The 12113-nt window shown below is 37.2% G+C and overlaps 1 long non-coding RNA gene across 1 annotated transcript; it reads left to right on the top strand.

Moving 5' to 3' along the window:
• Positions 1 to 7139: 7139 nt before the first annotated feature.
• Positions 7140 to 9974, top strand: LOC122829538. The gene is made up of 5 exons (XR_006370390.1): positions 7140 to 7192; positions 8392 to 8450; positions 8533 to 8623; positions 8778 to 8951; positions 9871 to 9974. It is a non-coding gene; the product is annotated as an uncharacterized LOC122829538 (long non-coding RNA).
• The last annotated feature ends 2139 nt before the right edge of the window (positions 9975 to 12113 follow it).

Raw genomic sequence — 12113 nt, 5'->3', positions numbered from 1 at the left:
TATCGATCACCTGCTCCAAATTTCCCTCAGTTTTGAACAAAATCCCACAAAACTTAAACTTCTCTGACACCGGTCACCTACAGGTCACTGATCATCATCCTAGCTGCTTCACATTCGCTGCAAACTGCTTCAGCGAAAGCTGTAGGTCACGCCCTGATGAAGACAATAGGACCACATCATCTGCAAAAAGCAGAGACACAATCCTATGGCCACCAAAAGGGACACCCTCAACTCCACAGAAGGACCAGGGGATTCTGTCCATAAAAGTTATAAACAGAATCAGGTCAACCTTTGCGGAGGCCAGCTCTCACCAGAAGCAAGCCCGACTTACTGCCAACAATGAAGAACAAGCTCAGACACAGGTCATACAGTGATCTAACAGGTCACTGATCCTCATCCTAGCTGCTTCACACATGGCTGCGAACTGCTCCAGTGAAGGCCGTAGGTCACGCCCTGATGAAGACAATAGGACCACATCATCTGCAAAAAGCAGAGACACAATCCTAAGGCCACCAAAACGGACACTCTCAACTCCACAGAAGGACCAGGGGATTCTGTCCATAAAAGTTATAGACAGAATCAGGTCAACCTTTGTGGAGGCCAGCTCTCACCAGAAGCAAGCCCGACTTACTGCCGGCAATGAAGACCACGCACAGACAGCGATCATACAGTGATCTAACAGGTGACCGATCCTCATCCTAGTTACTTCATACTCGGCTGCGAACTGCTCCAGTGAAGGCCGTAGATCATCCTGATGAAGACAATAGAACCACATCATCTGCGAAAAGCAGAGACACAATCCTAAGGCCACCAAAACGGACTCTCTCAACTCCACAGAAGGACCAGGGGATTCTGTCTATAAATGTTATAAACAGAATCAGGTCAACCTTTGTGGAGGCCAGCTCTCACCAGAAGCAAGCCCGACTTACTGCCGGCAATGCAGACCAAGCTCTGACACCCACCGGGAGGGCCTAGCGTACCTCCCACAGGGTTCCCAGTGGGACACAGTCGGCCGCCTCTTCCAAGTCCACAAAGCAGATGTAGACTGGCTGAGTGAACTTCCATGCACCCTCCAAGAGCCTGCTGTGGGTGTAGAGCTGGTCCAGTATTCCATGACCAGGATGAAGATCTCAATCCAAAGTTCCCTCCTCCTGAGATGCCAGAATCGTCTTGAAGCCATAGGGAAGTTGTTCTCCATGAAATCTTCAAACTCCTCCATGCCAGAGTTTCTGCCCCAGCGACCACCTAAGCCGCATGCCTACATAACTACAATTTAGTTGCAGTTATAATAAAATGCAGGCACAAGTAGTCCAGATAGGCAAAATATGCATAAATGAAATGGATGTTTACACGTTTGAAATGTCAAAGCCCTGTTTTGTACCCTAATGTTTTCTTCTGCTCCTAATTTTTACCCATTAACAAATGTTTGTTAATGGATTGTTTTCTACCCACAAAGGTGTTTGTGGGTAGAAACAAACGTGATCAAGAAATTAGCTTAAGAGAAATCAAAGAAGCTTTAGAAAAACTAAAATTCAGAAATCTTACCTGAGTCCATACTTACCTTAAATCCATTCTGATTAAGCGATCTCTCCATGGATTCGGACGTTGTAGAGGCAGGTGTACTCTGGATGGCCCCAGTTATTGTTTATCTGAAGCTTTATAGAGCTGAAGGCCACTTTTTCGTGGCTCTGCAATGATAAAATTATGTATTAGTTTAATATAATACAGTAGAACTTAAAGGGAGTTTATTAGAGGCAAAATATTTTGAGATTGCAAAGCCTTGCAAGAGCACCACCAACATTGCTTCAATGTTTTCCCATTTTGTCATACAACCACAAATGTTCATGTTTTAATTGGTATTTTATGTAATAGACCAACACAAAGAAGCACATAATTGTGAAGTGGAAGGTGATGAGAGTGGTTGGTCTTAATTAGTAGATGGAAATAGCTATGAATACAGATCGGTCCTGAAGAAAACCTGCAGAAGACTTAAAGTGAAACTCACCCTCAAATCAATTTTATTTTGCTGACAAACTGTCTAAATATATTTGGCATTCTATCTAAATAGATAGAATGTTCAGTGCAAAAGGACATTTTTGTGCAAATCTTTCAGCTAGGCATTAATTTTACTAAAATCATCTCACTACTGGTGCCATGGTCATCGGTCAATCGGTTCTTAGGGAATTTAATTTTTTCTGTTGGTTGCAGCAGTTGGTCTTGGTACAATTTTCTCATTAAGGTAACCAAAACACAGCGCCAACTAAAACTGGTGGCACTCAGAAACTGTTGCGAGCGTTGCCATGGGAATTGGTAAGCATTAATCGATAGCATTATTCAGTTTTATAAATGTGTGATTTGTTTGTAATGTAAACACAGAATGGGATGGGTCTCCTCTGCTGTGAGTGTTGGTGAGGGGAGAATCTTATGGCAGCTAATGGAATTAGCCATTAGCCTAATGCTAATTAGCATTAGCATTAGCAGCTAATGGCTATTACTAATTAGCATTAGCCATAAGCTATCAGACAAGCTGCATCTGAGCAAGAGAGAGTTATCGCCATTAAAGTCTCCAACAACAGACAAAAAGACTCTCTAGATTTACCACTAATTGTTTTGAAAAAACATCTCTAGACCAGCCTGAAGAATCTATAAATATAGTGACAAAGTGGATACGTTTTCCACAGCGCTTCTTTCATCAGATTACAGTCCCACTCCCTCCCTCCACTCAGCACTCATCCCCACACTCAAAGTGTCTCTTGGCCCCGCCCACTTTGATGCTATTTTTCAACATTTTCCATGGGTGAAAGGGTATGTTACACTTTAAAAACTGGATCACAGGTTCACCTTCCACCCTAAACACAGAGCCAACAATATAATGGGAAGGTTTAGATCAAGCACCTCATAATCAAAGTCCAAACCTAAATACAAAACGGAATCTAGCAAAGTTTTAAAAATGACATTTTAGATGCTCCATTTTCAAACTGGCTGAGCGTGAGCTTTTTTTTTCTTCATGTATAATTTTCTTTTGTGTTCACAAATATGAGCTTCTTTCTGTTAACATATTTTTCCTATGAAGTCCCAATAAAATTCGATGATGTTTATAGTTTTAACATGAAAACAATTAAGGAAAGTAGCTTAAAAAAGCAACTGGATAAACATACCGGTAGCTCAAAGGTCTGAAGAGGATCTCCATCCTCCTAGATAAAGGTTCCCAGGTGAGTCCATTCCTGTTCAGGCTCCCTCATTCCCTGCAAAATAAAATTAAACAAATATTCTTAGAAATATGTCTGACAGTTAGACTGTGTGTTTCTGTTTAATATTCAGATACTTGTGGCTTACATAAACAGAAAACTCCTTGGGAGCACTCCAGATGTTACCAGTCGGGGACAACATTTTAGGAATGTGTCCCAAGGTGACGTGACTGATTACGACTCTGTGGGACAGGGCGATGACTAAATGTCCCTCAGAACCTTCAAATCCCCAGCACTCTCCTGGGTGTAGGCGAGTCCTCCCCTGAAGAGAAAGAGTTCAAAGTTTGTTAAAATAATAAACAGAAGTCTTCTAAATATTACATCATATAGAAATGCCATTCTGCTTCATATTCATGTTACATTATGATTGCAGTTCAGTTCATACCTGAATAACAATATCTGGGTGGATTGATGGCCGTTCTGGGGCAAACCCAAACCCACTGCATCTCTGTATTTGGCCAGGATGTACGGCCGATGGCATCCATTGTAAAACCTTTGCGCCTGGTTTCAAACACACACAGAAAGTGAATTAAAACCATCTAGGCTTAAAACATTCAGTCAGATTTATGATAGTAATGACTTACCTTGTGATTTCAGCGCAAAGTTCGGTAATAAATCTGCCGATGGAAGAAGGTAGTCCATCTTATTCTGCAGGTCAACCAGAATATCCTTCACTTCCTGTTTCTGTCTTTCCTGATCTTCAATTCCTGGGACAGAAAACTAAACACAATTGCAGTTAGATGTTTGGTCATATCACTAAAGAGGACATTAATATATGGGTGTTGATTAACAGAAAGCTTACTGTGTTTATGGTGGGGCGTGAAGAAACCAGAGGCTCCATCATCAAAGGAGCAAGAATGCTGGTAAATCCTGACAAATGAGGAGAAATGAGATTAGTGACACTGCTTTCACACTAAAAACTTTCTACAAAACTTAGAAATATTGGTGCTTGGCTGTTTGTAGAAGAAAGTCATTTACCATAAAACAGGGCCAGAAATATGATGCTGAGGAAACAATGTTTCAGCGTGTGCATCAATAGGTCCCTATTGATGCAGCTGCTGCTGCTGCAGTTGATGTTGTTTCCTAAAGAGGTCTCTTCTTTTGCTCTGTGGTAATACCGACGGTATGTCCACTTCCTGTTCAGCCAAGGTAGAAAAAATACAAATATGTAAACGGATAAATAGATCCTAAGATTATGGGGTTAAATATGCAAAGACTTTTTGCAAAAGTATTAATTTCCCTTGAACTTTTTCACATCTTGTTTTTAATTACCCAGGAAGTCACCATTGAGAATAAGAATCTATTATTCAAGGGAGATGTGGGTCATTATTCAACGTTATCACATTACGAACACAAACTTTGCAAAGTTTTTGAACAGCCATTTGGCATAAGTTAGTTTGACTTTATATTCATACTAAGGTCCTTCAGGTCCTTTTACCTGTAATTTACTGCTGTAAAGTGCATATAAAAATACTCACTTCCCTGTATGCTTTATCATTTTAAAACTTTTCATCAAAATATAAAAATAATGGCAACAAACAAAAAATATTTTCCCCAAAATAAGTGGTTGCATAAATATTCACACATTTTAAAAGTGACCAACTTAATTCAACAAAGGTCCAGCCAACATTGAAGGGGTTTTTTTGTAATTTTTTTTTTGTCATACAAGCCAAATTTTGTTGTACAGTTTATTTTAAAAAGTAACAAAACAGTAAAACACTCAAGGGATAAATACTTTTATAGACACTGAACACTTGAGTTTCTCTACTGTTTCTATTTCTAACTGATTCCTAGTTAAGTGACATCAGAAGGCATTGTGATGTATGTATGGAACATACATCACAATCACAATTTAGAGGCCGTAGAATTCGAAGGCTGAAAAATATACTGCTACAGAAACTAGTCAAAAAAATAAAAATGTCTTTTTTTAATTTCTAAATAGTACACATAAGTTTGTGTTTTTTACATGAAAAAAAGTCAAAAGTTCAAAGGGGAAGAAATATTTTTGGCATGTCTTGAATTTAATATTTCTTTTGATTTGGATTACCTGATCCTGGTCTCTTTATAAGAGATTGTTGGTTTTCCATCAGCTCCATAGTATCCATTTAACACGTGAACACTTCTTCTCACGATTTCTAATCCAAAACAGAGGCATGGAAAGTTGGTCAGTGACTTTGTCACAAAGCATATCAAATACAAGACAAAATAACTTTTTATCAGTTTCAGTGTCCTAAAACCATTCATGAAATTTTAAACTGTCATTTATTTTAACTTTATTCCCATGCAAGTCAAACCATTATTTCTGAAAATTATCACAGTCATTGATCTTCAAATAAAATAACTTTAAACAGCTTTTAAATTTTTCCAGATTTGTTTCTTGTCACCATTATCAAACGTGCAAAGAAAAAAAAAATTATATACATATATATTTCCTATCTTTGCATACGACTGAAAACAAACAGTTCCGTCTTAAATTTAAATTGAACTTTAAACAACTTTTATACAACATAACAACAAACAACTTTTTAAAATTATACAAACTTATTTTCATTTATTTAATGTTTAGAGCCAAACCAGTCACGGTGTTATTTCTGACAATTGTCAGAGTCAGTGATCTTCACATTTTCACATGAAATCACTTTGAACAAAAACGTTTAAGTCAACAATTGGGGCCAATTTTTCCAGATTTCTTTCTTCTCATTATTATCAAACATGCAAAAAAACAACAGTCCTGATATCTTCAATCTTTACATAAAACAAGAAACAAAACTATTCCATCTTAAACTGAAAAAACTTTTTTCTAGCCAACAATCTTCAGTAACAAATCACAAATAATTCTGTCAAACCAATTTTTATATCCTTCCAAAATTGTGATTTAGTTATTCTTGATAAATATTCAAAGAAAAACTTACGTTTCATCCTTGTATTTTTACTGTATTTCAGTTGAAATGAAGTAAAACTCTCTTGAACTCTTGAACGTCTCTTCTCCGAAGTCCGCAAGCACAAATGAGAAAATTCAGTAAAACATTTCTCCTTTAATGACAAAATTCCAAGACGCTTGTGATGTAAGTTTCAAACATTCACAAGTTCCATAGGTGTGATGTCAGCTTCAGCAAACACAATGGAATTTTAGTGTTGATTTAACATAATGCAGCTTTAAATACATAAAATGACTAAAATCCTGTTTAGTTAATAAGTTTATTAATTTGTATGTGCAAACATATGTGGCAACTAGTAAATATTTAAATTACAGTAGTACTTTATATTTAGTGCAGTTCAAGTAGTACCCTGAACTTCTAATTATTAAAACGTAGGTCCAAAGATACTGTAACAGTTAATTTGTACTTCAACAATGGGCCTCTAAATAAAAACTACTGAACGTGATAAGTATAACACAATAAAGACCTGTTATTAAAATGTACTTCAAAGTGAAGTACAGTTGCTATGGGACAAATAATCTGCGAAAAGATCAATCTCCTCAATCTCTTCCCTAAACTGCTATAGCTGGCTAAAGTAATGCACCGTTCTGACCAAAAACAATCAATCAGAACTATGAGGAGGGTCTTAGTGCTGTCAATCAATATCATTCACTCACTGCTAAATGCCCTCTCCTAAATGTCTCCATATTCGTAACTGACTTCATGGACAGTAATGGTGTTTTGTTAAATTAGAGATTTTACCAACAAATTTAATCTGAACTGTACTTGTAATGGATATCTATAAGTATGCAAAGCTATTCCTGTAGATCTTATTCATCTTATCCAAAACACCTTAAAATATTCAAATGTTACTTCACGCATTGCATCATGGGAACAAGAACATTCACGAAGCGCGAAATCTAGTTGTCCAGACATTCAAAGGTCTATCTGCTCCGACTCTGGAATGTACAACGTCGACGTGGCTTGGATTTAGAAGTTGGAGAAATCACTTTTGGCACCTCTTGGGTAACGTAAAATAAACCAATAAACCATTTTAAAAACATAAATATGGTTTATAGCAGTATTAGTAGTTAATAGTTACTTAACGACTTTTTGAAAATTGGCGCTCACCTAGTATGTTCTTGTAAATTACGGTATTATTTTGATGTAGCATTCGTTTTTATTAAAAAACGTCTTTACTTATGATTTGTAAGTGCTGTGCTTATTTGTGTAATATAAAAGTAAGACGACGTTATTTGCTAGACAACGGTGACCGCTTTCCTTTTTTTTTCCACTCCAAGTGCAGCGCCCATTTATGCGTTTATCTCGAGGAACTTGCTAGCTGGATTTATTCCACCATCTAAATAAGACTAAATTTCACGTAGCTTCCAAAAATATTTGTATGTATAAAAGTCATCAGCGGCTGTGAGTTTACTTGATCTGGCTTTCGGCAGTATAATATGTGATGCGTCTTTTTTATTTTAATCTAATTGCTGATGAAGGGCGCATAAAGTTAGCAGTTCATGACGTCACGCTGCTAGTTTCAATTATGCTGATTCGTGAATGTCAGGCTGTAATTTTCTAAATTGTTAAACACGGTTTGATGTCCCGGATGTTAGATGCAGGTGGGTTTTTTTAAACTTCGACAGGCTAGTTTTCATACCCAGACTCAGGCTCTGCTCTCCTCGTTCTGTTTGTTTTTTACTTGAACAGGGCTGCATCTTTTTCAGCCAGTGGTAAATATGTGGTGAGGTCAGACAGAATTGTGCACAGAAATATGGTGATTTATAAACTGTTACAGTAGATAAGAAGCTTCTTTGCCATTTACAAACTGATGACAAACAGATATAGGGACAATTAAGTTACATTTTGTGAATTAAAACAAGCGAATGAAACTGACATGTATAAAGCATTTTGTTTGGCACTTAATTTGAAGTTTTCACAGATATGCCTTTTTGCATCCTCATGCTTTTTTTGTTACCTGTAGCCCAGTTTATAAACTGTCATAATTTACCACAACAAAGCCGAGTTTTCATTATGTATGTGTAATATTTGCACCCACTTTATGTGGGTTACACAGGCACCTGCACATTCCTTTGCATAATCAGATTTAATGACCTCAGTCGTAACATTTCTAAGTTTTGTAGAAAGTTTTAAGTCTGAAAACAGTGTCACTAATCTTGTCATCTTCTTCTCATTTCTCCTTATTTGTCTGGATTTACCAGCATCCTTGCTCCTCTGATGATGGAACCTCTGGTTTCTTCACCCCCCCACCATAAACACAGTAAGCTTTTTATTAATAATAACCCATATTTGAATGTCCTCTTTAGTGATATGACCAAACTGCTAACTTCAATTGTGTTTAGGTTTCGGTCCCAGGATGGGAAGATGAAGGAAGACAAAAACAGGAAGTGAAGGATGTGCATCCTGCAGAACGAGATGAACTGAAATCAAAAGGTAAATCATTACCGTCATCCACCCAGTCATTGGCATTCAGGTATGAACTGAACTGAAAATGAAGCAGAATGGTATTTCTATATGATGTAATATTTAGAAGACTTTTGTTTATTATTTTAACATCCCACTCAAACTTTGAACTCTTTTTCTTCAGGGCAGGACTCACCTACACCCAGGAGAGTGCTGGGCCTTTGAAGGTTCTCAGGGACATTTAGTCATCTCCCGGTTCCACAGAGGTGCTATCAGTCACGTCACCTTGGGACACATTCCTAAAATGTTGTCCCCGACTGGTAACACCTGGAGTGCTCCCAAGGAGTTTTCTGTTTATGTAAGCCACAAGTATCTGAATATTAAACAGAAAGATGTTTAGATATGTTTTTTGGTTAAGTTACTTGCTGCAGCTTTAAGCAAATGTTCGGTGTGAGAGTTCACTGCTGGGTGGAGGTTGAGTGGCGCTTCATCTGTGAAATATTATTACCAGTAGCATGTAGCGGCTGTCCAAGAGAGAGATCAGAACCAGCGTCTTACTCCTCCAGCTCAAAGACTTGAATTATTTTTCGGTTTATTTGTTTAGCTTTCTGACAGTCATGCTAATCCGGGTGAGTTTTGGTAGTTGAGCGCTGCTTTACCTGTTATCTGGCCGTTCCGGATGTCGTTTTGTTCCTGCATTAAGCCTCCATGTAGCCGAACTCCATCAAGTGCTTGTTTTATAAATGCCATATTACCTTGGTTGTGCTGATGCATTTTGACGTGCTTCTCTCCCGAGGTAATTTTCTGCCGCGACACGCAAAGTGTTAAAGTTCCACACAACAGGATTTGTCGCTGCGCAGTGTGAAGAAAAGAAGAGATCAGTTGCACACGCAGGCTGAGAAGTGAGATAAATGTGATTGTTAACAAGAGACAGTAATCGGCGATCACTGACCATACACTTTACCACGGAAATCTGCCATTATGATCAGTGGCCGATTCATCGGCACACCTCTAATATTAAGTGTTTCAGATGTTTGTCTATGTGCCGTTTGATACGTGTATCAAAATGAAATATTCTTTTCTGAGGATGTCCATACTTCTGAAGATATTGTCTTCTAAACTTTGCGACAGGGTTTTCTTCCAACACAGACTTCCCCTTCCTCTGAAGGGGGGTTTGTACATTTATATTAAGAAAAATATTTGTGTGTCTGTGTAAAATATATGCTTCCGTATGTGCTGTGTATTTTTTGTTATTTATTTTTTATTGTTTTATGCAGGTGGCTCTTCACAGAGGAGAGCCCACAGCTCCAGGTTTGGATGCAGCTTCCCAGAATCTCCCAGTGATTTGTTTCCTCCTCCTGACATCGTTTTCTTCACTCTCATCTTGTATATACATAAATTATAGAAATCATTTTTAATAATTACCTAAACATAATGTAAAAATGTTATTGTCTGTTATTGTAATAAATATTTTTTATGAACATATTTTATTCATGTTTGTTTTGTCAGACATGAGTTCACAAGCTGATAACAGAAAATAAGTTTGGTAAGTGTCTAGTAAGTATTTTAAATAAATCATCTAGTTATAAAGCACCAACTGACTAGATACAGGTAAATAAAGACTTCTTAATAACATAATGTGGGGCTTTCATATTCATGTTTAAAAGTTTTCACAGTGGACTGTGAAATCTGGACCATCAAAGTATTATTCCCAAAACAACTTCTTGTATGTTTATTTTCTCACAAAAAGTAAATATTGTACTTGCAAAATCTGACATACTTCAATGAAAACAAAATTTATTTGGAATTTGATTAAATATTCTGTTGAGATGACAGTACATGGTTTACTCTGAGTTACCCTCTTTCAGCATGGGTGAAGCCAACAGCCTCAAGCTCACCAAACAAAAGGAACGCTGCCTTCAACTCTAAAAATGCCAAGAGAAAAGGCCAAATAGAAGATATACACAGATGTATAGTTTTACCTTCCCATAGGGGCCTTCATGAGTAACGGTCATCTTACACATACCTCCTGGTTATGTTTAATAGGTCTATCAAACAGTTCTGGAATGGTCTGTAGTGCCTGTTCACAGTTGAGTCAAATAAACATGCAAGGTCTGGATGAAGCAAACTGAACTCTTCTGCCGCCCTCTTATCTTCCTCTGAATGAAAAGGATCACTGACAAATATAGAGTGTCTAGTCCACAGATGTTAAACTCCAGTCCTCAAGGTGTGGTGTCCTGCAGTTTTTAGATGTGCCACAGATACAAAATACTGGAATGAAATGGCTTAATTACCTCCTCCTTGTGTAGATCAGTTCTAGAGAGCCTTAATGACCTAATTATTCTATCCAGGTGTGGTGCAGCAGAGGCAAATCTAAAAGGTGCAGGACTCTGGAGTTCGACACCCCTGGTCTAGTCAATGTCCTGTTTCCTGCTTGTACAAATCAGCAGCCACACAGGATTCAGGTAGTAGGTCTCCTGGGATTCTTACCATGCAACCACATTGTGCCAGATTGTTGGGGACGCCTTTCCCGATAATAATAATAATGATAAAAAAAACAGTCAAAAACTTATTCCAGGTACTAAAAATCTTTGCATAGATGAAGAGCAATAACACATTTGTGATATTTCAGTGAACATACTTTTTATGGAAAAAAAACCTTTAAATGTCAAAGTGAATCTGCTGGGTATGCAGCTATTAACCCACTGAAGTTCATAATGAACCTTCCTAATATATTATGACCAGGGTGTAAATATAGAAAATCTATGCACTATTTACTGGACTGTAATTCTAAATTTACAAGTAATTACCGTATATTTTGTCTTTAATTTACACAACTATTCCAGTTATTTGTAACTGTGTATGTCTGGATATTTGTTATGACAACAGATCCAATATATGTGTCATTCCTTAGACACTGGAAGTAAAGAACGCGTACAAACCGTGAAGTTTAACAAAAAATCTTTATCTGTAAAAATATAGTGAAAAATGCAAATACAAAAATGACGATACATCAGTTTTCAATTCTTCTTTTTCCTTTTCCAAAACATCAGCTTACACGGAAAACACACCTTAAGCGGTCAAAAACTGCATTGCTCAGTGTCTAGGTAATCCGTCAATATCTAATACGATATATAGCTTGACAGGAAGCATACCTTTCAAAATAAAACTAAATTTCACACTAAAAATAGTCTGAACAAATATCAGTCTTCTTACTCAATATTCTAAAATAATAAAAAAAAAACATCCTAAAAATAACTTAAATATTTCCTATTTATGGCTCTAATATTCCGGCCCCTAATCGTATAGGCAGGATGCATAACAATTACACTTCAAAAAGAGCCATATAGTTATTAACCTAACAAAAAATCCAGGTTTTGCCTTTGAGTTAACTAGCAGTCTTTTCTTAACTCATTCTGCTTCCTGTAATAAACAATAAACAGAGTTTATTTATAGGTCTATCTAACAAACTAGACTTGGTTTGAACTTGAACCCGTCGCACAATTCCTCTGGAGTCCGG

Source organism: Gambusia affinis, linkage group LG04 (assembly GCF_019740435.1).
Source record: "Gambusia affinis linkage group LG04, SWU_Gaff_1.0, whole genome shotgun sequence".
NCBI classification, from domain to species: Eukaryota; Metazoa; Chordata; class Actinopteri; order Cyprinodontiformes; family Poeciliidae; genus Gambusia; species Gambusia affinis.
Note: the sequence above shows the minus strand (reverse complement) of the source record. Positions and strands in the feature narration are given on the sequence as shown.